This window comes from Pipistrellus kuhlii, unplaced genomic scaffold, assembly GCF_014108245.1.
Source record: "Pipistrellus kuhlii isolate mPipKuh1 unplaced genomic scaffold, mPipKuh1.p scaffold_m20_p_29, whole genome shotgun sequence".
Taxonomy (NCBI): domain Eukaryota; kingdom Metazoa; phylum Chordata; class Mammalia; order Chiroptera; family Vespertilionidae; genus Pipistrellus; species Pipistrellus kuhlii.
This window is the reverse complement of record NW_023425528.1, coordinates 733,945-756,493: the sequence shown is the minus strand read 5'-3', so window position 1 is coordinate 756,493 and position 22,549 is coordinate 733,945. Positions and strand designations below refer to the sequence as shown.

The window sequence follows — 22,549 nt, the reverse complement described above, 5'->3', positions numbered from 1 at the left end:
CAGTCCTGAACAGGAAGTTCATAGCATTACACACCTACCTCAAGAAATAAGAAAAACCTCAAATAAACAATCTAACTCTACACTGAAAAGAACTAGGTAAAGAACAATAAACAAAGCCCAGAGTAAGGAGAAGGAAGGAAATAATAAGTTTAGAGCACAAATAATGACATAGAGACTAAAAAATATATATATTACAAAAGATCAATGATAACAAGAGTTGATTTTTTGAAAAGATAAACAACATTCATGAAGTTTAACCATACTCACAAAAAAGAGAGAGAACCTAAATAAATAAAATTAGAAATGAAAGAACAGAAGTAACAACTGACACCACAGAAACACAAAGGATTGTAAGAAAATACAATGAACAATTATTTGCTAACAAATTGAACAACCTGGGCAAAATGGATATATTCCTAAAAAAAATACAATCTTCCAAAACTGAATCAAGAAGAATCAGAAAATCTGAATGGACCAATTACAAATAATTAAATTGAAAAAGTAATGAAAAACCTCTCAGCAAAAAACAAACAAACAAACAAACAAAAACATCTTGGACTAGATGGCTTCACAGGCAAATTTTACCAAACAATCGAATAAGAACTAGTACCTATTTCTCTCAAACTATGCCAAAACATTCTGGAGAAGGGAAGACTTATAAGCTCTATTTACGAGGCCAGCATTATTGTAATTCCAAAACCACACAAATAAAGAAAATCATAGGCCAGTATCCCTGATGAATAAAGATGCTGAAATCCTCCAAAAAAATTTTGGTATAACAAATCCAGCAATACATTAAAAAGATCATACATCATGATCAAGTAAGATTTATTCTGGGGATATAAAGTTGGTACAATATTTGCAAATCAGTAAATGTGTGTACCACATAATTTTTTTTAAAAAAGAGGAAATCTTTTGCTAGAGCATGAATGGATTTGGAGTTTATTAGATTGAGAGAAAGACAAATACCATATGATCTAACTTATATGTGGAATCTAATGAACAAAATAAAATGACCAACAAAATAGAAATAGAGGCATGGAACATTGAAGCATACTGACAGCTGTCAAATGGGAGGGGCGTTAGGTGGCTGGATGAAAGAAAGTGAAGTGTGAGCAAAACAAAACAACACAAAACAAACACATATAAATAACACATAGACACAGACAACCATATAGTGATAGCCAGAGGGAAAGGGGGTGGGATGTAGGTGGAGGTGGGCAAAGGGGTGGGGGGAATGGAGACAGAAAGAAAGTTTATTTGGAACAATGAGAACACAATGCAGCAATGCAGTGTGCAGATGATGTTCTATTGAGGTGCACATTTGAAATCTGTATGGTTTGGTGAACCAATGTCACCCCAATAAATTAAAAAAAAAAACTAAGGCAATAATTCTTGGGTTCAAATAATAATTAAATGAGATCATACATATAAAATGTCTGCAATATAGTGGGCATATAACTCAAGTGTTATTAGTTGCCTTCCACTTATCCCATGTCCAGAAGCCACCTCCTATAAATTCCTTGAAAACACTCTGAAAAATACATCAAAAGGAATAAGCAACCCACCTTACCCCCAACTCATCCAAGCTGTAGCAAAACACAAGTGATATTTCTCTAATTATAGAAAAACACCTTGAAAAAAGGTTTTCATTTACAGGTAAGATCTTTGCATTAAAACAAAAAATGAAAATAATCTTAACAGTTGTTCTACCTCTTTTTGTTTAATCCTGCTGTTTAAATAATTGTTTCTAACTTTTCTATTGTCTTTCATGATATTATGCAGAGTCAGGACATCTGATTTCTTTTACAAACTAATAAATTACAGTGGAGAGTGAATGTATGTCCCTCCCTAGTTCACAGGGTTATATGGGGGGAGAGCTAGGACTGCAAACCAGAACTCTTGGTCCTTTAGGTTATTATTCTGTAACAACAACAAATCCATGTACTTTACTTAAGTCTTGAACTCTCTAAAACATTCTATATTTTGATAAGATTTTTAAATAAAAAACTACTGAAAAATTCCTATATTCATGTCCTCATTTCACAAACCCTTTTACATATTAAAAATAAAAACTAATCTGAAAGCATCTGAAGTGAGTGCAATGTATAAAAGTGATGTGTTTTTAAATGTCAACTGTGTTCTTTCAGAGGAAAACAAGCCACAAATGTATAAGATTCTAGTTCATTTCACAGCAAAAACAGTGAAAATTATAATTTTTATTTTCATAAACTTAATATATATGTAAAAACATTATATAAATAAACACTACATATAGAGGATATGTGGGTTCTATAAAGTCAATCAAAACATATAAAAATAAATTAAATCATTCATTTTAGAGGAGTTGCATTGTTATTTCTGAACTTAAGAAAAGTTATTGCAAAGTGGAGTTTTTCAGTTGTAGAAAACAATCACATAGAAAATAAACTCAGAAAACCTCTTAACTCTAAAATGCAACTATCCTTATATTTCCAAAGGACAATGTTTGCTTATAAGAGGTATGATGATTTTCATAGAAAATAGGTGTTAGTAAGGAAACAACAATAAGAATTACAAGCAATTGTGTTATTTATGCTGATTATCCAGTACCTATGAATTAGCTTCATGCAAAAATATGCAGAATTTCCCCCAAATTAATATTATATCAAGTCAAACAAACAATTTTTGCTACAAAAATATTTGAGTCTATTTTTAAATGTTGAAGAAAGTGAAATAAATAATTATTCAAAACAAGTTACCTTTCACTCTTACATTCCCTGCCCCAAATTTAAGTTCCAGACTTACTGTAAGTGAATAATGTGTCCAGTTATCATAGCATCTTCTGTAATATCAATGTAATATGTCTCAGTGAACAGATTCTTAGCCTAATAAACTTTAAATGACCTTAGAACTGAAGTCTTTATGTAGGAGGAACTCTGCTTTATCCACAAAAATTTACCAACTGACAAAAAATGTGCAGGTCAGCATCTGAGACTATATTTCTCAAAAGATTCAGAGGAAATCACGAAGTTCATCTGAGTAATTTTCTTTTCCTTTTAATTAGTCCCTGACTGGCATTTCAGAGTGCCAATATTATTTTAGTATGTGACTCACCACATTTGGAATTAGAAGATAATCCAAAGGTAAGTGTGCGATTGCCTGGTCTATGTTGTTCCCTCAGAGTGCACTATCTAAAATTGCTCCACTGTTTTTTCAAATATTTTTAAGTATGAAGAATCATAAATTAACAAGAAACTTGAAACGTGGATTCTACTCGAGGCTCTCCCTCCCACAATCAGCTTATGTGACCTTGGGGAATTTCCTTAACATCCTTGGACTTCAGTTTCAATAAAAATATTCAATGATACCTCATAAGTCAACTAATCCAACCTTCAAATTGCCTCCTCTTTTGCCTCCAAGGTATCTCTAATTTCTAAAATCCTTGAGGCTGTGATTAAAATTTGGTGTCATGTACCTTTTTTCCCATTAAAGGTTTATCAAATATTTCTTTACATAACCAAACAAGGTTTTCTTTTAGCCCAGATAAAATTAAACAGACAAGCTCAGGCCACCACCAAATTGTCCTTTGTCCTTCAATCCCCCATTGACTTTTCAATTCAGCCCTGGTTGAACCTCCATGCCCAGAAACTATGAAGAGATATAAGAAGCCAGAATACTTTGATGCTTTTCTAAAGTAGCTGAAATGTTAATGATTTATTCCAAAATAGGAAGGAATTGAGATCAGATCCAGTTTACGTATTACCTAATATCCCAATGGATGAAAAGCATCTTCCTTGTAATAATTTCCCTCAGATACCAAGGATATATTTTATACTAAATATGTGAATAAACAACAACAATAAAAGCAAGCAGACTGAATAAAGAGGGGATCATAGACAGTCCATTACTAACTTTATGTTTACCCTATGAGGTTTTTTCTTTTTTATTCATTTGTACAGTTAATGTTTTACCATAAATTGAAGTTGAAGGTGAGAAGAAAGTGAGAATTGTGTAGAGTTATCTGCTTTTCAGATATCAGCAAGTTTGGCTCTTTCACAATTGTTTTTGACAGAATTATTTATCAGGCCTACATGAGGTATTTTATAATGAGAATTTGCTCACATGATGCAGGGTTGAAGACAGGAGACCTAAATTTAAAATCCTTTTCCTATGATTGCAATTTCAATGAGCTCATTTATCTTCTATCTAAAATTAAAATAAAATAAAAAAACTCTCCAGGAAGTTTTCTTCAAACTTCTGTTTTCACCAAATCTTCTGGCTCTTGCAAATAATTCATCATACCATACTTTATGGTATAAAAGAAAAATATGAGTCAAAAAAATAGAACCATAATATTATCTTGGAATGATGTAGTGTATTTATTTGTTGACATGCAAACCTTAAGTTAAATATAGTTAATAAGATGTAGTTGGAGGAGAAACCAAGATGGCAACATAGGTAAGCACCTAAACTGCTGCCTCACCCAACAATTTCAAAACCACAATCTAAAGACAAAACGGACATAATCGAGAACCACAGGAAAGTTGGATGAGTGGAAATTTTACAACTAGAAGAAAAAAGAAAAGCTCACTGAGAATCAGAGGAGCTGCAAAGGGCTGAGATACAGAGACATGATAGAAGAGAGGAAGGGCAGCTGAATGCCTGGCTGGCTTTCTCTGGTAGGAAGGGGAAGGAATCCCCCAACTGTACTAAACCCCAGTTCCAACTGCACTAAACCTCAGTTCTGGGCAAAACCCTGTGGGCCCAGGCTCATACAGGGGGAGTTTGGACTATCAGGAAGAGAGAAAGTCACATGGAGACTCGGACACTCGAGGGATCCATGGCAGGCAGGTGTCTGGAGGCTCGAATGCAAGGGCAGGGCTGATGGGAAGCCAAGACTCTCTGCTCAGCCCTGAGACTCTGCCGCATCCAAGCTGAGCACAGAGGCTTTTGCAATTTTGCAAGTCTAGTCCTATAAGTCTGTCTTCAGCACAGTCTCCAGGCATAAACACAGCTGATATAGCCAATTGGCCTAGAGGACAATTCCTCCCAATGATACCAACAACAATCAAGACTTAACTACTCAATAATAACTTTAAATGTAAATGAATTAAATGCTCCAATCAAAAGACATAGGGTAACAAATTGGATAAGAAAACAAGACCCTATATCTGCTGTCTACAAGAAACCCACTTCAGAAAAAAAGACGCACACAGACTGATGGTACAGGGATGGAAAAAGGTTTTTCAGGCCAATGGAAATGAAAAAAAGCTGGGGTAGCAATACTTATATCTGACAAATTAGAACTCAAAGAGAAGGACATAACAAGAGATTATGAAGACCACTTCATAATACTAAAGGGAGCAATCTAACAAGAAGAAATAACCCTGGTAAATATATATGCACCCAATATGGGAGCACTCAAATACATAAAAAAAAAAAAAAAACTGATGGAAGACATTAAGAGAGAGATTAATAACAATACAATGTTAGTAGGAGATTTTAATACCTCACTGTCACCCTTGGACAAATCATCTAAACAAAAAATCAGTAAAGAAATATCAATCCTAAATGACTCACTAGAGCAGATGGAATTAATAGACATCTTCAGAACATTCCACCCCAAAGCCACAGAATATACATTCTTCTCAAGTGCACATGAGACATTCTCAAAGATAGATCACATTTTGGGACATAGGCAAAGTCTCTTCAAATTCAAGAAGATAGAAACCATATCAAGCATCTTCTTAGATCATAGTGGCATAAAACTGGAAATTAACTATAGTAAAAATAATTCAAAGAAATCAAACACATGGAGACTAAACAGCATGCTATTAAACAAGGACTGGGTTACCAGAGAAATCAAAGAAGAAATTAAAAACATCCTGAAAACAAGTGACAATGAAAACACAACAATCCAAAAATCTATGGGACACAGCAAAGTTTTGAGAGGGAAGTTCATATCCCTACAAGCCTATTGAAAAAAAAAAAAAAGAAAAGAAAAACCAAGAAAAAAAATGGTAACAAATTATCTAATTCTACAACTCAAAGAGTTAGAAAAAGAGCAACAAGAAAAGCCCACTGCAAGCAGAAGGAATGAAATAACAAAAATCAGAGCGGAGATAAATGACATAAAGACCAAAGAAACAATACATAAGATCAACAAAACCAAGAGCTGGTTCTTTGAAAGGATAAACAAGATAGAGGAACCTCTAGACAGGCTAACCAAGAAACAAAGAGAGAGGACTCAAATAAACAAAATCATACATGAAAGAGGTGAAATAACAACAGACCTCGCCGAAATACAAAGGATTGTTACAAAATACTACAAACAACTTTATTCCAACAAACTGAACAACCTGGAGGAAATTGACATATTCCTAGAAAAATACAACCTTCCAAAACTCAATCAGGAACAATCTAAAAATCTCAATAGACCAGTGACTTGGGAAGAAATTGAAACAGTCATCAAAAAGCTTCCAGCAAACAAAAGCCAGGGCCAGATGGCTTCACAAGAGTTTTACTAAACATTCAAGGAAGAACTAAAACCTATCCTCCTCAGACTATTCCAAAAAATCCAAGAGGAAGGAACACTTCCAAACTCCTTCTATGAAGCCAGCATCACCCTAATACCAAAAATAGATAAAGACAGCTCAATGATAGAGAATTACAGGCCAATATCCCTCATGAACAGAGATGCCAAAATCCTCAACAAAATTCTAGGAAATCAGATCCAGCATAGCATCACAAAGATCATACACCATGACCAAGTAGGATTTATTCCAGGAATGCAAGGATGGTACAATATCCGCAAATCAATAAACGTGATACATCACATAAACAAATTGAAAGATAAAAATCATATAGTCATATCAATTGATGCAGAAAAAGCATTTGATAAAATCCAACACCCTTTCCTGATAAAAACTCTCAAGAAGGTTTGAGTACAAGGATCGTACCTCAATATAATAAAAGCTATATATGATAAGCCCACACCCAGCATCATACTCAATGGGCAAATCTAAAACCATTCCCTCTAAGAACAGGAACAAGAAAGGGATGCCCACTATTGCCACTCCTCTTTGACATTGTACTGGAAGTATTAGCCATTGCAATTAGACAAGAGGAGGAAATAAAAGGCATCCAAATTGGAAAAGAAGAAGTAAAGTTATCCTTATTTGCAGATGACATGGTATTGTACATAAAATCCCAAAAGACTCCATCAAAAAACTAATTGACTTAATAAATGAATTTGGCAATGTAGCAGGATACAAAATTAATGCCAAGAAATCTATGGCATTTCTGTACACCAACAGTGAACTTACAAAAACAGAGACTAAATAAGCAATTCCATTTACCATCACACCAAAAAAATTAAGATATCTAGGAATAACCTTAACTAAGGAAGTAAAGGACCTATATGCGGAAAACTACACGACACTGAAGAAAGAGATAGAGGAAGATGGAAGGAGATGGAAGAACATACCATGTTCATGGATTGGTAGAATCAACATCATCAAAATGTCCATACTTCCTAAAGCAATCTATAGGTTCAATGCACTCCCCTCTAAAATACCAACGGCATATTTCACTGACCTAGAAAGAACTCTCCTATTGTTTCATTTGGAACAATAAAAGACCCCGAATAGCCACAGCAATCCTGAGAAAGAAGAGTAAAGTAGGAGGGATCTCAATATCAGACTTCAAGCTGTATTACAAAGCCACTGTTCTCAAAACAGCCTGGTACTGGCACAAGAACAGACATATAGATCAATGGAATAGAATCGAGAACCCAGATATCAACCCAAATCACTATGCTCAATTAATATTTGACAAAGGAGGCACGAATATACAATGGAGTCAAGACAGTTTCTTCAATAAATGGTGTTGGGAAAATTGGACAGACACATGCAAAAGAATGAAACTAGATCACCAACTTACACCATTCACAAAAATAAACTCAAAATGGATACAGGATTTAAACATCAGACTGGAAACCATAAAAATACTAGAAGCATCCACAGGCAGCAAAATTTCAGACGTATGCCAAACGAACTTCTTCACTGATACTGCCCCTAGGGCAATGGAAGCTAAAGAGAAAATAAACAAATGGGACTTCATCAAAATTAAAAGCTATTTTATAGCAAAAGAAACCATCAACAAAACAACAAGAAAGCCCAGGGTGTGGGAGAACATATTTGCAAATAATACCACTGATAAAGGTTTAATCTCCAACATTTACAGACAGATTATACAAATAAATAAAAGGAAGATGAATGATCCAATTAAAAAATGGGCAGTGGACCTAAATAGAATATTTTCAAAAGAAGACAGAAGGAAGGCCAAAAGGCACATGAAAACATGCTCAAAGTCACTAATTGTACGAGAGGTGCAAATCAAAACAACAATGCAGTACCATCTCACACCTGTCAGAATGGCCAACATCAACAAATCAACAAACGACAAGTTTTGGTGAGGTTTCGGAGAAAAAGGAACCCTCGTGCACTGCTGGTGAGAATGCAGACTGGTACAACCACTGTGGAGAACAGTGTGGAGTTTCCTCAAAAAACTGAAAATGGAACTCCCATTTGACCCAGTAATCCCACTTCTAGGAATATATCCCGAGAAACTAGAAACACCAATCAGAAAGGATATTTGCACCCCTATGTTCATAGCAGCACAATCTACAATAGCCAGAATTTGGAAACAGCCTAGGTGCCTGTCAGCAGATGATTGGATCCCAAAACTATGGTACATCTACACAATGGAATACTATGCTGCCATAAAAAGAAGGAATTCTCATCATTTGCAGCAACCTGGATGGAATTGGAGAGCATCATGCTGAGTGAAATAAGCCAATCAATGAAGGAGAAACACCACATGACCTCACTCATTGGTGGATGATAAAGATCATTATAAACTGATGAACCAAGAGACAGATATAGAGAAAGTAAAGCAACAGGCAGACTGTCAAATAACAGTGGGGAGGGGAGGAAGATCTGGAGGAGATAATAGATCAACCGAAGGACTTGTATACATGCATGTAAGTACAACCAATGGACACAAAACTCTGGGGAGGGAGGGGATGTGTGGGAGGGAGGGAGGGGGGCAAAAAAATTAATAAAATATGTAAAAATAAATTAATTAATTAAAAAAATAAAAATAAATAAAAAATAACAGTATCAAAAAATAAATAAATACTGCCGAAAAAAAAAAAAAAGAGAAATACCACATGACCTCACTCATTTATGGGTATTAAAGAACATTATAAACTGATGAACCAAATGATAGATATATGGCTGCACAGGTAAACTCCTAATCGCAGCCGCACACAACAATTTCAATAAAATACAACTAAAATATAAAATGGACATTACCCAGAACTACAGGAAAGTCGACTGAGTGGAAATTCTACAACGAGAAGCAAGGAGAAAACCAGAAAGAAGAGCGGAGGAGCTATAAAAGCCTAAGGTACGGAGACACGCTTCGTGCACAGAGTGGACGGAGCCGGAGAGGAGGGGAAGGCTGAATGCCTGGCTGGGGTTCCCTAGCAGGAAGGAGATAAAAGCTCCAGACTGTGCTGAACCCCAGTTCCAATAACACTGAACCCCAGCTGTAGGCTAGACCCTGGGGACCCAGACTCATACAGAGGGAGCCATGGCTGTAAGGTGGAATCCCAGGGGAGCTGCGAAAAGCAGAGCCCCCGGAGGCACGCACATTGCACGCAGAGGACGGACTGTTGTCTCTGCTACTAGATTGCCCTAGCGGGAAGGAGAAAAAAGCTCCGGACTGTGCTGAGCCCCAGTTCCGACTGCTCTGAACCTCAGTTCTAGACCAGACCCCGGGGACCCAGGCTAATACAGAGGCAGCTGGGGGGTAAGGCTGAACCCCGGGGGAGCTGCGAAAGGAGGTCCCGGAAGCTCACATATTGCGCACAGAGAAAGGACGTCTCAGAGGCATGCACATTGCATGCAGAGAAGGGACTGTTGGCTGTGCAGTGGGATTGCCCTGGTAGGAAGGAGACAAAAGCTCCAGACTGCTCTGAAGACCACCTCCAACTCCACTTCCAACTGGACTGGACCCCAATTCCAGGCACATTCGGGGAGAGCCTAGACTGTTTGGTAGCAGGCAAAAATCAAGGGCACCTTTCCCTCAGAGGTGCTTTCAGCAAGTACTGAAGGACTTTAAGGAATACTGAGACTCCGGAGCCGCATAGAGCTTGGCTGAGGGAAGCCAAGGCTGTAGGCTCCACCCTGAAACTACATCCAAGCAGAACACAGAGACTTTTAAGGCTACCAACTCAGGGAAGCTGCGAAAATGCAGAGACAAGGAAAAAGATCACAAATGAAAGAATTGGAGGACAAAAAGTGACTGGATATAGGGTTCAAAACCACACTTACAAGGTTGTTCAAGAATCTCCTAGAAAAGGCCGATAAAATACAATAAATGAGACCTATGAGGATATGAAAAGGGATCAACTAGAAATAATAAGGAATCAACTAGAAATAAAGAATACATTGTCTGAAATAAAAAATATTATACAGAATCCTAAAAACAGAATGGAAGATCACAAGAATAAAGTCAAAGATTTGGAACATAAAGAGCCAGAAGACATTCCTCTGCAGAAGCAAGAAAGCAAGAGAATCCAGAAAGTTGAAGATAATGTAAGAAACCTCTGGGACAACTTCAAGCAAACCAACACCAGAATTATGAGGGTCTCAGAAGATGAGATAGAACAAGATATCAAAAACATACTGAAAGAAATAGTGACAGAAAACTTCCCCCACCTGGTGAAAGAATTAGACTTACAAGTCCAGGAAGCACACAGAACTCCAAACAAAAGGAATCCAAAGAAAACCACACCAAGAAAAATCATAATTAAAATTCCAAGAGCAAAAGACAAAGAGAGAATATTAAAAGCAGCAAGAGCAAAGCAGGTAGTTACATATAAAGGAGTACCTATATGATTGTCAGCTGATTTCTCAACAGAAACCATGCAGGACAGATGGGAATGGCAAAAAATATTCAAGGTGATGAATAGTAAGAACTTATAGCCAAAAATAATCTATCCAGCAAAGCTATCACTCAGAATCGAAGGCCAGATAAAGAGCTTCACAAATGAAAAAAAAGGTAAAGGAGTTCATCACCACCAAACCAGAATTATATGAATTGCTGAAGGGGGTTCTTTCAGAAGAGAAAGTAAATAAAGATAAAAATTATGAACAACAAATAAGTAACTATCAACAAGTGAATCTAAAAACCAAGGAAATTTTAAAAAAATCTGATGAACAATATTAACTGTTGAATATAATAATATCAGAGGTATGGAAGGGGAGTGAACTGACGATTCTCTGGGAAAAGGGGAGAGGGGGGTGTGGGAAGAGACTGAACATAAACTGTGCACCTATGGATGAGGACAATGGGGGGTGGGGAAAGGGCAGAAAGTGGAGTGGGAACCTGGTGGAGGAGAGCAACGGAGGGGGGGGGGAAGAGGAACATTTGTAATAATATGAACAATAAAGATTTATTTTAAAAAGACAGTAAAGCAACAAGCAGACTGTCAAATTACAGCAGGGAGAGTAGGGAGATATGGGGGAGATAGGAGATCAACCCAAGGACTTGTATACATGCATATAAGTACAACCAATGCACACAAAACTCTGGGGAGGGAGGGTATGTATGAGGGGGGGCAATGTTAAAATATGTACACAGATAATTTAATAAGAAAAAAAGACTTAACTACTACAAGGCTATGCACACAGACCACAAAGGGGTGCACCAAGAGTGTCCACCTCAGGTAACTTGGGAGGCAGACCCACTAGGCCACATAGAAAACCTAACACACAAAGCTACCCTACCAATTCAGGGAAGCAGCGAAAATGGGGAGACAGAGTAACAGAGCACAAATGAAAGAAATTGAGGAAAACAAATGGCTGGATATAGAATTGAAAACCCCAATTATAAAGTTTTTTTCAAGAATTTCTTAGAAAAGGCTGATAAATTTAGCAAGACCCTTGAGGATATGAAAAAGGACCAATTAGAAATTAAGCATGCACTGACTGAAAAAAAAAATTATACAGAGACCCAACAGCAGTCTAGAGGATTGCAAGTATCAAGTCAAAGATTTGAAATACAAAGAAGCAAAAAACACTCAATTGGAAAAGCAAGAGAGAGAGAGAAAGAGAGAGAGAGAGAGAGAGAGAGAGAGAGAGAGAGAGAGAGAGAGAGAGAGAGAGGATGCAAAAAGTTGAAAAGTTGAAAATAAAGTAATCAGCCTCTGGGACAACTTCAAGTGTAACATCAGAATTATGGGGTGCTAGAAGAAGAGAGAGAGCATGATACTGAAAACCTATTTGAAGAAATAATGACTGAAAACTTCCCCCACCTGGTGAAAGAAATAGACTTACAAGTCCAGGAAGCACACAGAACCCCAAACATGAGGAATCCAAAGAGGACCACACCAAGATACATCATAATTAAAATGCCAAGAGCAAAAGACAAAGAGAGAATATAAAAAGCAGCAAGAGAAAAACAGTTAATTACCTACAAGGGACCACCATAGGATTGTCAACTGATTTCTCAACAGAAACTATGCAGGCCATAAGGGAGTGGCAAGAAATATTCAAAGTGATGGACAGCAAGAACTACAATCAGGATTACTCTACCCAGCAAAGCTATCATTCAGAATGGAAGGTCGAATAAAGAGCTTCACAGATAAGGAAAGGCTAAAGGAGTTCACCACCACCAAACCAGATTCATATGAATTGCTGAAAGGTATTCTTTAAGAAGAGGAAGAAGAAAAAAGTAAAGATAAATCTATGAACAACAAATACATATCTATCAACAAGTGAACCTAAAAATCAAGTGAATTAAAAATATGAGGAACAGAATAAATTGGTGCATATAATAGAATCAGGGGCTTAGAAAGGGAGTGTACTGATAATTCCCAGGGGTAATGGGTATGTGGGGTTTGGGAAGAGATTGGACAAAAATCGTACACCTATGGATGAGAACAGTGGGGGAAGGTAAGGGCAGAGGGTGGGATGGTAACCTAGTAGAGGGGAGCTATGGGGTGAAAAAGGAGAAACAATTGTAATAATCTGAAAAATATAGACTTATAAAACTAAAAAAAAAACACGATCTAGTTGGAAATAATGCACCATGCCTCATATGTTAAAATTGATTTGATATGATCTTCCACCCTGACTTGATAGCTTACTCAGTGAAAGCATAAGGCTATGCTTTACTTCTTGGTGTAAAGAGTGAGACACCAAAAAGCCAACTCATTTTAATATTCCAAAAGCCCCATTTGGTTGCTTTCTGGTGACATCAATTGAAACTGCCAATGATACTTATGTGCTTGTACCTTAGCACTCTAATTACTCTGCCCAGATACAAGGCATGTTGTAACTCCTAAGAATAAGAGAATTTGAGGGTGAACCTGTTTGGTGCAGAGAAAGGACTAGTTGGAAGAGCCCCTCCCTAGCTGGAAGCAGGTCTACACCAAAAGGAAGCTGGGCTATACCCACATATGTAGCAGACCAGGGTTGCTGTCACCCAAGGGATATGGAATCAAGAAGTACATCAAATCCCCAGGATGGAAAAGTTCTTCAGCAGAGTTGGGATTAAGTCATTCTTCTGAAAGAACTAGGAAAAATTATACAAACGATTTTGCCAACTGTCTACCAGAAACTAGGCAAAAAGATTTAGGTCAGGGCCCCAATTTCAACAGAGACACGGGGGAAGAACTGAGCTTCCAGATCAAAGCCAAAGTCCAACTAAATAACCAAAAACAGATGGCAGGGTAGGGGATAAAAACTAAAGCTTGATGCTTGTAAAGTCTCCTGCGGGTCCCAAATCAATTCCAGAGTCAAAGCACACACTAGGCTATTGCAATGGTTCTCGCTGGGCCAGGGCGGCGTCAGAACTAAGACTTTATAGGCTGAAACCATAAGTGAAGCTGGGATGGGCCCAAGGTAGACACATACTGTCCTTGGCCTCTCTAACAGGAACATGCATATATTATTATATTGTATCCATTATCCCCCCAAGATAGCTAAGGATATTATTTCAGTTTTACAAATGAATATGAATCAAGTTGCAATAGGTTAACTCACTTTCCAAAAGTCAAAAATTCAGGAGTAATAAAATCTAGGAGGACCTGACACCTAGCTCAGTGCTTTGCCTGGAGAATCATGCCACTGGTGGGATATTTTTAAATACCTCACTAGCTAAAACAGTTGGCTAGCAGGGATCATATTTCTTTCATTGTGTAAAGCTCTGTGACTTCCGTTCTATTGACCATCAAAACAGGAAATGGGTATTCCTGAACTTCTGTTCAGAAGAGGCAATCAGCAAAGGCAGTATTTAATTTCCCAAAGTGTTATTTCCTTTGTAAGATTAAGGGACATTAAATAAAGAAAAGCAATAAAAATTTAAAAAATAACAATTGACTATATAGTTTGTATGTATACACACATGCAAACTATCCTTAACAAAATTCTTTGGATTTAACAACAGTTTTTAAATATGCAGGCATATGCCAAACTTCTAAGGTTCTGAGTTTGTTTTTCTTAAATCATAGCATTCCCAGAAAACTAATTTGAAAAATTATTTAGTAGAGTTAGCTATTTTACAGAAAAGCAGTGTGCTAAGCAGAACACACTGTGAGACAGAGGACATCTCAACTTGCCTGCTTTCCCTGAAACACAGTTGTTGTTTTTATTATTTGGAAACAAACTAATTTGTGAACTCTGAATTCCCCTGCAGACAACCACAGATTCAACAGCAGGACACCAGAGCTGAGCTTCTTAGGAAACCCACATGAGCTGGAAAATGCATGATCCAGTGCCCAGATTAACACCAAACAGTTTTTAAAAGACTCTCAAACTGCAGAGGTCAGCAGTGCCAGACTCTAGTGTTTATGCACTCACATTCATTCAATGGTTTACAAAGCAGCAATGCACCAAGCACTGTGCTAGATGCTAGGGTTACAAAGGTGCGTTAGATACAATCTCATACAATTTACCTTCTAGTTAGAGCCATGGTCAGCAAACTGCAGCTCACAAGCCACATGCGGCTCTTTGGCCCTTCTCTTGTGGCTCTTCCACAAAATACCATGGCCTGGGCAAGTCTATTTTGAAGTAGAGTTAGAAGAAGTTTAAGTTTTAAAAATTGGGCTCCCAAAAAATTTTCAATCGTTGTACTGTTGATATTTGGCTCCATTGACTAATGAGTTTGCTGACCACTGATTAGAGGGATAGAAACTAGAAATACTGAATAATTATACTCCTGCTCCTGACAATATTAAGTTGTGGCATAATAAAAATATGTGTTTGGGCCCTGGCTGGTGTGGCTCAGTTGGCTGGAGTGTCATTCTGTATACAGAAAGGTCGTAGGTTCGATTCATGATTAGAGCACATACCTAAGCTTGAATAGGAGGCAACCAATCAATGTTTTTCTCTCACATTCACTCCCTCTCTTCCTCTCTCCCTAAAACCAATAAAAACATATTTGAAAAACAAATGAACAAACATCATATCCTCAGGTGTGCATTAAATATATATATAGTTGGTCTTTGTCCCCAGTTTCTGGCACAGAGATCCTAAAAACCTTGAAATTTTCTGAGTGATGGGAGTGTCTTTTGTTCTTCCTAATGAGTCCCTTTCAGCCATACCCAATTTTATGCTAATAAAGTGACTACTGGTGAGTCCCTGGATAGTTTCAAGAAGAGGGCTGATTGCCAGAGGAACCAACTAGGTGATTAGAAGGTTGTTACTTTCAGACCCACCCCCTGACCTTCATGAAGGGGAGAGGGGCTAGAAGTTGAATTCAATTACCAATGGCCAATGATTTAATCAGTTGTGTCCATGTAATCAGACTTCCATACAAACTGCTAAACTTGTGCAAATTGCTTCCACATTGGTGAACACATCAAGGTACTGGGAAGCTGACATACCTGGAGAAAGAATGGAAGCTCCCCAAGCTGTAGTACACCACTCTCACCCCCAATACCTTGCCCTGTACTATATATCTCTTCCATTTGGTTATGTCTGAGTTGTATCCTTCATAGTAAACCATTAAAATATTTATCTGAGTTCCTTGAGGTGTTCTAGCAAATTATCAAATCTGTAAGGGGTCATAGAAACTCCTGAATTTCTACTGGCATCTTGTGAGACTCAGCCCTTAACCTGTGGGGTCTTTGCTAACTAACTACAGATACTAAGTGTCAGAATTGAATTGAATGATAGGATACCCTGTAGGAACCAGAGAATTTGGCACCATATAATTGGTTGATGTCAGAAAACAACTTGGATGAGTCAACCTTTTTTATAATCACTTCTTTATGAGCCCACTTTTTTGGAAAGACTTAGGTCTTTCAGGAAGCTTATCAAAAAAGTTGGGGTGAGTGGGTGGGTGGGAAGGGATTAACCAAAGATCTTATCTGCATATATGCATAACCCATGGACATAGACAATAGTATGGTGAAGGCCTGAGGCGGTGTGTGGGGGAAGGTCTGGGCTAGAAGAGATCAATAAGGGAAACAGGAGGTATCTGTAATATTTTCAACATTAAAGATAAATATTTTTAAAAGTAATCTGATAGCCCTAGTTGGTTTGGTTCAGTGGATGGAGCATCGGCCTGTGGACTGAAAGGTCCCAGGTTCAATTCTGGTCAAGGGCACAAGCCCAGGTTGTGGGCTCGATCCCCAGTGGGGTGTGTGCAAGAGGCAATCAATGATTCTCTCTCATTATTGATGTTTCTACCTCTCTCTCCCCCTCTCTCTTTCTCTCTGAAATCAATAAAAATACAATATATTTAAAATAAGTAAAAAGTCATCTGATAAACTAAGACAGATACTGCTAATTGTTTCTCGGTGTCCATTCTCCTACCCTTCCTTTTAGCCATAGAAATTCATGAGCTTTAGCTGTGTTCATGGCCTCCAAGACAGACTTCATTTTTCAGACTCCTTTGTAGTTTGATATGAAGAAATTAGACCTTGTAGATATGCAAGCAGCAGTGATGCGTGCAACCTTTGGGTCATGTTTTGACAGGAAAATCTCTTGTCCTCTTCTTTCTCTCCCCTCACTCAACCAGCACAAACATGATAGTGGGAGCTATAATTGACCACAAAGGCAAAGTCAACATTCTAAGAGATGACAAAACAACAAGGTAGAATGTTCCTGGGCATTGGAAGACATTCTGTATCAATGCTGCCTGGCCACCTTTGGTCTGTTGCTTGAGCCATAATATTTTGAGGTTGCTTGATTATAACTATTTACCTTGTACCTTAAATAATATAGACATAAATTTTTATTAAAGAGCAATTCATATTAATGTGTTAATCTTTCCAAAGACATGGATTCCAAAATTTATATATATATATATATATATATATAAAGCTAATATGCAAAATGTCCCTGTGGGAGTTTGACCTGGAGACCTGGAGTTCTATTGCTCGCTATGATATGTGCTGACCACCAGGAGGCAGTGCAGATGGGTACTTGAGATGTTTCCAGATCTAAGTTATTATAAATTGTGCTGCTATAAACATAAGGGTGGATATATGGTATTCTTTCTGATTGGTGTTTTAGGTTTCTTAGGATATAGTCCTAGAAGTGAGAGCAGTGGGTCAAATGGGAGATCCATTTTTAATTTTTTGAGGAAATTTCATACTATTTTCCACAGTGGCTGCATCAATCTGCATTCCCCCGTCAGGGCACGAGGATTCTTTTTTCTCCACATCCTCGCTAGCACTTGTCATTTGTTGATTTGTTGATGATAGCCACTCTGACAGGTGAAATGATATCTCATTGTTGTTTTGATTTGCATCTCTCAGATAATTCGTGACTTTCAGCATGTTTTCATATGTCTCTCGGCCATCTGTATGTCCACTTTGAAGATGTGTCTATTTAGGTTCTTTGCCCATTTTTAAATTGGATTTTTTTGTCTTCCTTTTGTATGAGTTCCTTATATGTTTTGGAAATTAACCCCTTACTGGATGTATCATTGGCAAATATGTTCTCCCATAGAGTGGGCTCTCTTTTCACTTTGTTGATGATTTCTTTTGCTGTGAAGAAGATTTTTATGTTAATGTTGTCTCGTTTGTTTATTTTCTCCTCAGTTTTCTTCTCCCTAGGTGATGTACTGTTAAACATACATAAAGATGTATGACTAAAAGAGATATCTGGGATTTTTTTGCATATGGTTTCTTTTAAGATTTTTATGGTCTTACAACTTACATTTAGGTCTTTTATCAATTTCAGTTTATTCTTCTATATGGTGTCAGTTGGTGGTGTGGTATAATTGTTTTTTTTTGCATGTATCTATCCAATTTTTCCAACACCATTTATTGAAGAGACTGTCTTGACTCCATTGTATGCTCCTGCCTCCTTTGTCAAATATTAATTGAGCATAATGGCTTTGGTCAATTTCTGGGGTCTCTGTTCTGTTCCATTAATCTATATGTCTGTTCTTGTGCCAGTATCAGGCTGTAATGGTTTTGCAGTATAACTTGATATCTAGTATTGTGATTCCTCCAACTCTGTTCTTCTTTCTCAAGCTTGCGGAAGCTATTTGGGGTCTTTTTTGCTTCCATACAGATTTTTGCATTGTTTAATCTAGATCTGTGAAATATGCGATTGGTATTTTAATAGGGATTGCATTGAATCTATAGATTGCTTTGGGTAGTATGGTCATTTTAATGATGTTGATTCTATCAGTCTATGAACATGGTATTTTCTTCCACTTGTTTATATCTTCCCCTATTTCTTTTTTCAAAATCCTGTAGTTTTTTGAGTACATGTCTTTTATCTCCTTGGTTAAGTTTATTCCTAAGTATCTTAAATTTTTTGTTGCAATTGGTAAATGGAATTTTTTTTGTTTGTTTCTATTTCTGAGAGTTCATTTTCAGTGTATAAAATTCCATCAATTTATCTATGTTAATTTTATATCTTGCTACATTGCTAACTTCATTTATTAAATCCAGTAGTTTCTTGGTGAAGTCTTTTGGGTTTTCTATGTACAATATCATGTCATCTGCAAATAATTGTTGTTTTATTTCCTCCTTTCCAATTTGGATGCCTTTTGTTTTTTCTTCTTATCTGATTACTGAGGCTAGTATTTCCAATACTATCTATATAAATAAAAGCCTAAGCAACCCAACAACCGAATAATAGGTCAACTAGTCACTATGATGTGCACTAACCACCAGGGGAGGCAGATGCTCAATTCAGGAGCAGCCCCCTGGTGGTCAGTGCATTTCCATAGCAGGAGCACCGCTAAGCTCACCTTTGGAAACCAGACGCCAGGTTCATGGCTGACAGGGACAGCTGCAGTTGTGCTACCAAGCAGCAGGGGCAGGCACAGTGGGGCCGGATAAGTGGGAGTAGCATGGTGCCCACTGGGGCTCTGCCCCGACCGCCTGACACTTCACACACTACTATAACTCTCAGTCCTGGATTGTGAGAGAGCACAGGCCAGGCTGAGGGACACCCCCAGTTCATGAATCTGTGCACCAGGCCTCTAGTATTGAATAATAGTGGTGAAAGCAGACATCCCTGTCTTGTTTCTGTTCTTAAAGGAAGTGGTTTTAGTTTTTGCCCATTGAGTATAATTTTGGCTGTGATTTGTCATTTATGGCCTTTATTATGTTGAGTTATGATCCCTCTATTCCAACTTCATGGACAGTTTTTATTAAAAAAGAATATTGGGTTTTGTTAAATGTGTTTTATGTGTGAATTGATATGATCATGTGATTTTTGTTTTCCAGTTTGTTTATGTGCTGTATCACATTCATTGGTTTGACAATTCAATACTAGCCTTATATCCCAGTACTAAATTCTACCTGATCTTAGTGTATGATCTTTCCATTATAATGCTGGATCCAATTTGCTAATATTTTGTTGAGGATTTAAGCATCTATGCTCATCAGAGATGTTGGCCTGCAATGCTCTTTCTTTGCAGTGTTTTTATCTGGTTTTGAAATTAGGCTAATGCTAGCCTCATAAATAGCTTGGAAATGTTCCTTCCTCTTGGATTTTTTAGAATAGTTTGAGGAGGATAGCTGTTAGTTCTTTTTTGGATGTTTGGTAAAACTCCCCTGTAGAGCCAATTGGACCAGGGCTTTTGTTTGCTGTGAGTTTTTTACTACTGCTTCAATTGCATCAGTAGTTATGGGACTATTCAAGTTTTCTGATTCTTCCTGTTTGAATTTTGGAAGATTGTATTTTTCTAGGAATATTTCCAGTTCTTCTGGATTGTCCAGCTTGTTGGAGTACAGTTGTTAATAATGATTTCTCTCCCCATCCTTTTTTATTTCTGTGGAGTCACTTGAATTACCTCTTTCATTTCTGATTTTGTTTATTTGTATCTTCTTTTTTTGTCTCTTGATGAGTCTAGCTAAAGGTTCATCAATCTTTCTTATCTTTTCAAAGAACCATCTCTTGGTTTTGTTAATCTTTTGTATGGTTTTATTAGTCTCTGTGTCATTTATTTCCACTCTGATTTTATTTCTTTCCTTCTGATCACACTGGGCTTTTCTTGATGCTCTATTTTTCATTCTTTAAGTTGTAAGGTTAGATAATTTATTACCACTTTTTCTTGTTTTTTTGAGGTAGGCCTGTAGGGTTATGAAATTCCCTCTCAGGACTGCTTTAGCTTTGTCCCATAGATTTTGGATTGTCGTGTGTTCATTTTCATTTCTTTCCAGGAAAATTTTTATTTCTTTCTTTCTTCAGTTCTTTGGTCACCCATACCTTTTTAAATGTGCTAGTTAGTGTCCATGTGTTTGAATGTTTATGAGTATTTCTATTATAGTTGATTTTTAACTTCATGCCATTGTGATCTGAGAAGATGCTTGATATGATTTCAATCTTCTTGAATTTGTAGATTTTGTGTTCTAGCATGTGATCTATCTTTGAAAATGTCCATGTGTACTTGAGAAGAATGTGTATTCTGTAGTTTTGGGGTGAAATGTTCCATAAATGTCAATTAACTCCATCTGATCTAGTGTGTCATTTATAATTGCTGTTTCCTTATTCATTTTTTTATCTAGAAGATCTATCCAGTGATGTCAATGAGGGTGCTGTACACCTCCATTTTTAAATCCTCCAGAAGTTTTAATATATATATATATATATATTCCTGTATTCCTGTATTGGATGCATATATGTTTACCAGAGTTATATCCTCTTGTTGTATCAATTCCTTTTATTAGGAACTGGCCTTCCTTTTGAAGTCTATTTTGTCAGGTATGAGTATTGCTACCCCAGCTTTTCATCAGAAAACATAGTTCATGTCTTCCACCCACAAATAGAATGCATTTTCTATCTTAACTGAGCACTTACCAGGCACTGTAACTTTAACTTTTGCAGTTTGAGGTGGGACAAATTTCTTTTTTTTTCTTCATGGATACAAGATTCATTCTTGTCATATTTCTTAGCAATCTCAGCATACCGATTTGTTTTCTTTCCAAGGACTTTCACCTTTTCAATTAAAGAAAATATTTTGTGGCTTCTTTTTGCCACCTTAGAATTGCCACATCACTAGTCTTGCACTTTGGGGCCATTATTAAGTAAAATAAGAATTACTTGAACACAAACACTGTGATACCATGATAGTCGATCTAATAAAGAGGGGTAGTAAGTGACTAAAGAGCAGGTAATTTATACAGTATGGTATACTGGACCAAGAGATGATGCACTCCCCATGCAGGACAACACATGTTTTCAATAAAACAACTCAAAAGGACATGCGATTTGAAATTTATTATTTGTTTCTAGAATCTCTTATTTAATATTTTCATACTGCAATTGACCACAGATAACTGAAGCTGAGGGATGCAAAACCATAGATAAGAGGGAACTGCTGTCTGTGTTCTTAAGAATAAAAAGTATGCCTTACTTGCTTCTATAAATCCAATTCCTAGAGTAAAGCAGATGTTCAATAAATATGTATTGAATGCTTCTAGTGAAGGTAAACAAAATAGCCACATTTCCTTCCTTGTTTGTTTAAACCCTTTCACACCTACATTTTATTCTACTACAAATAACTAAATGAAAAAATAATGATGACATAAATAGACCGATATTGTTTATTTAAGCTGCTTACCAGGTAGTGTTGGGAGCCATCAGAGTTGAGACAAGCAACTCCCTCTTAAGGAAATAGAATTAAGTTCCTTCTAGCAGAAGTTATGCAGTGCCCTGAGGGTTTGGCCAGAAGATAAGATTAACCTGCTGCTTAACATCTTTGCAACTTCCCCTTCCTGATCCTCCCCCATAGCTAGCCCAGCCTTGGAATGTCACACCTTGGAATGTTACTAACTGCCCTGGCAGTTAGCCAATCCTGTGTTGCCAGATACCTTACCACCTTTCCACTCAGTGCCTAAACCAATTATACACTGCCAAAGACCCCTCTGCATAGGCAACCCTGCCCGCCTTTGTTTCTGCTGTATATATACAGCCATTTCAAAGAATAAAGTTGAAGCTTGATCAGAACCTTGTCTTGCCTCCATTCTTCCACATTCCTTGTTTGTTTCATTCTCTTAGGTGGTTCCTGCGTACCCCCA

At 37.2% G+C, this 22,549-nt stretch overlaps 1 protein-coding gene across 2 annotated transcripts in view; it reads right to left on the bottom strand.

Moving 5' to 3' along the window:
- The window catches only part of IL13RA2 (interleukin 13 receptor subunit alpha 2), a 96,039-nt gene that overhangs the window by 57,105 nt on the left and 16,385 nt on the right, over positions 1 to 22,549 (bottom strand). The window contains exon 1 of one of the 2 annotated variants that reach the window (XM_045587391.1): positions 2,788 to 2,968. The exons of the other annotated variant lie outside the window; for it this stretch is intronic. The gene's annotated coding sequence lies outside the window, so the exon portion shown is untranslated. Of the gene's footprint in view, positions 1 to 2,787; positions 2,969 to 22,549 lie in introns of those variants that run through there. 2 annotated transcript variants of the gene reach the window in all.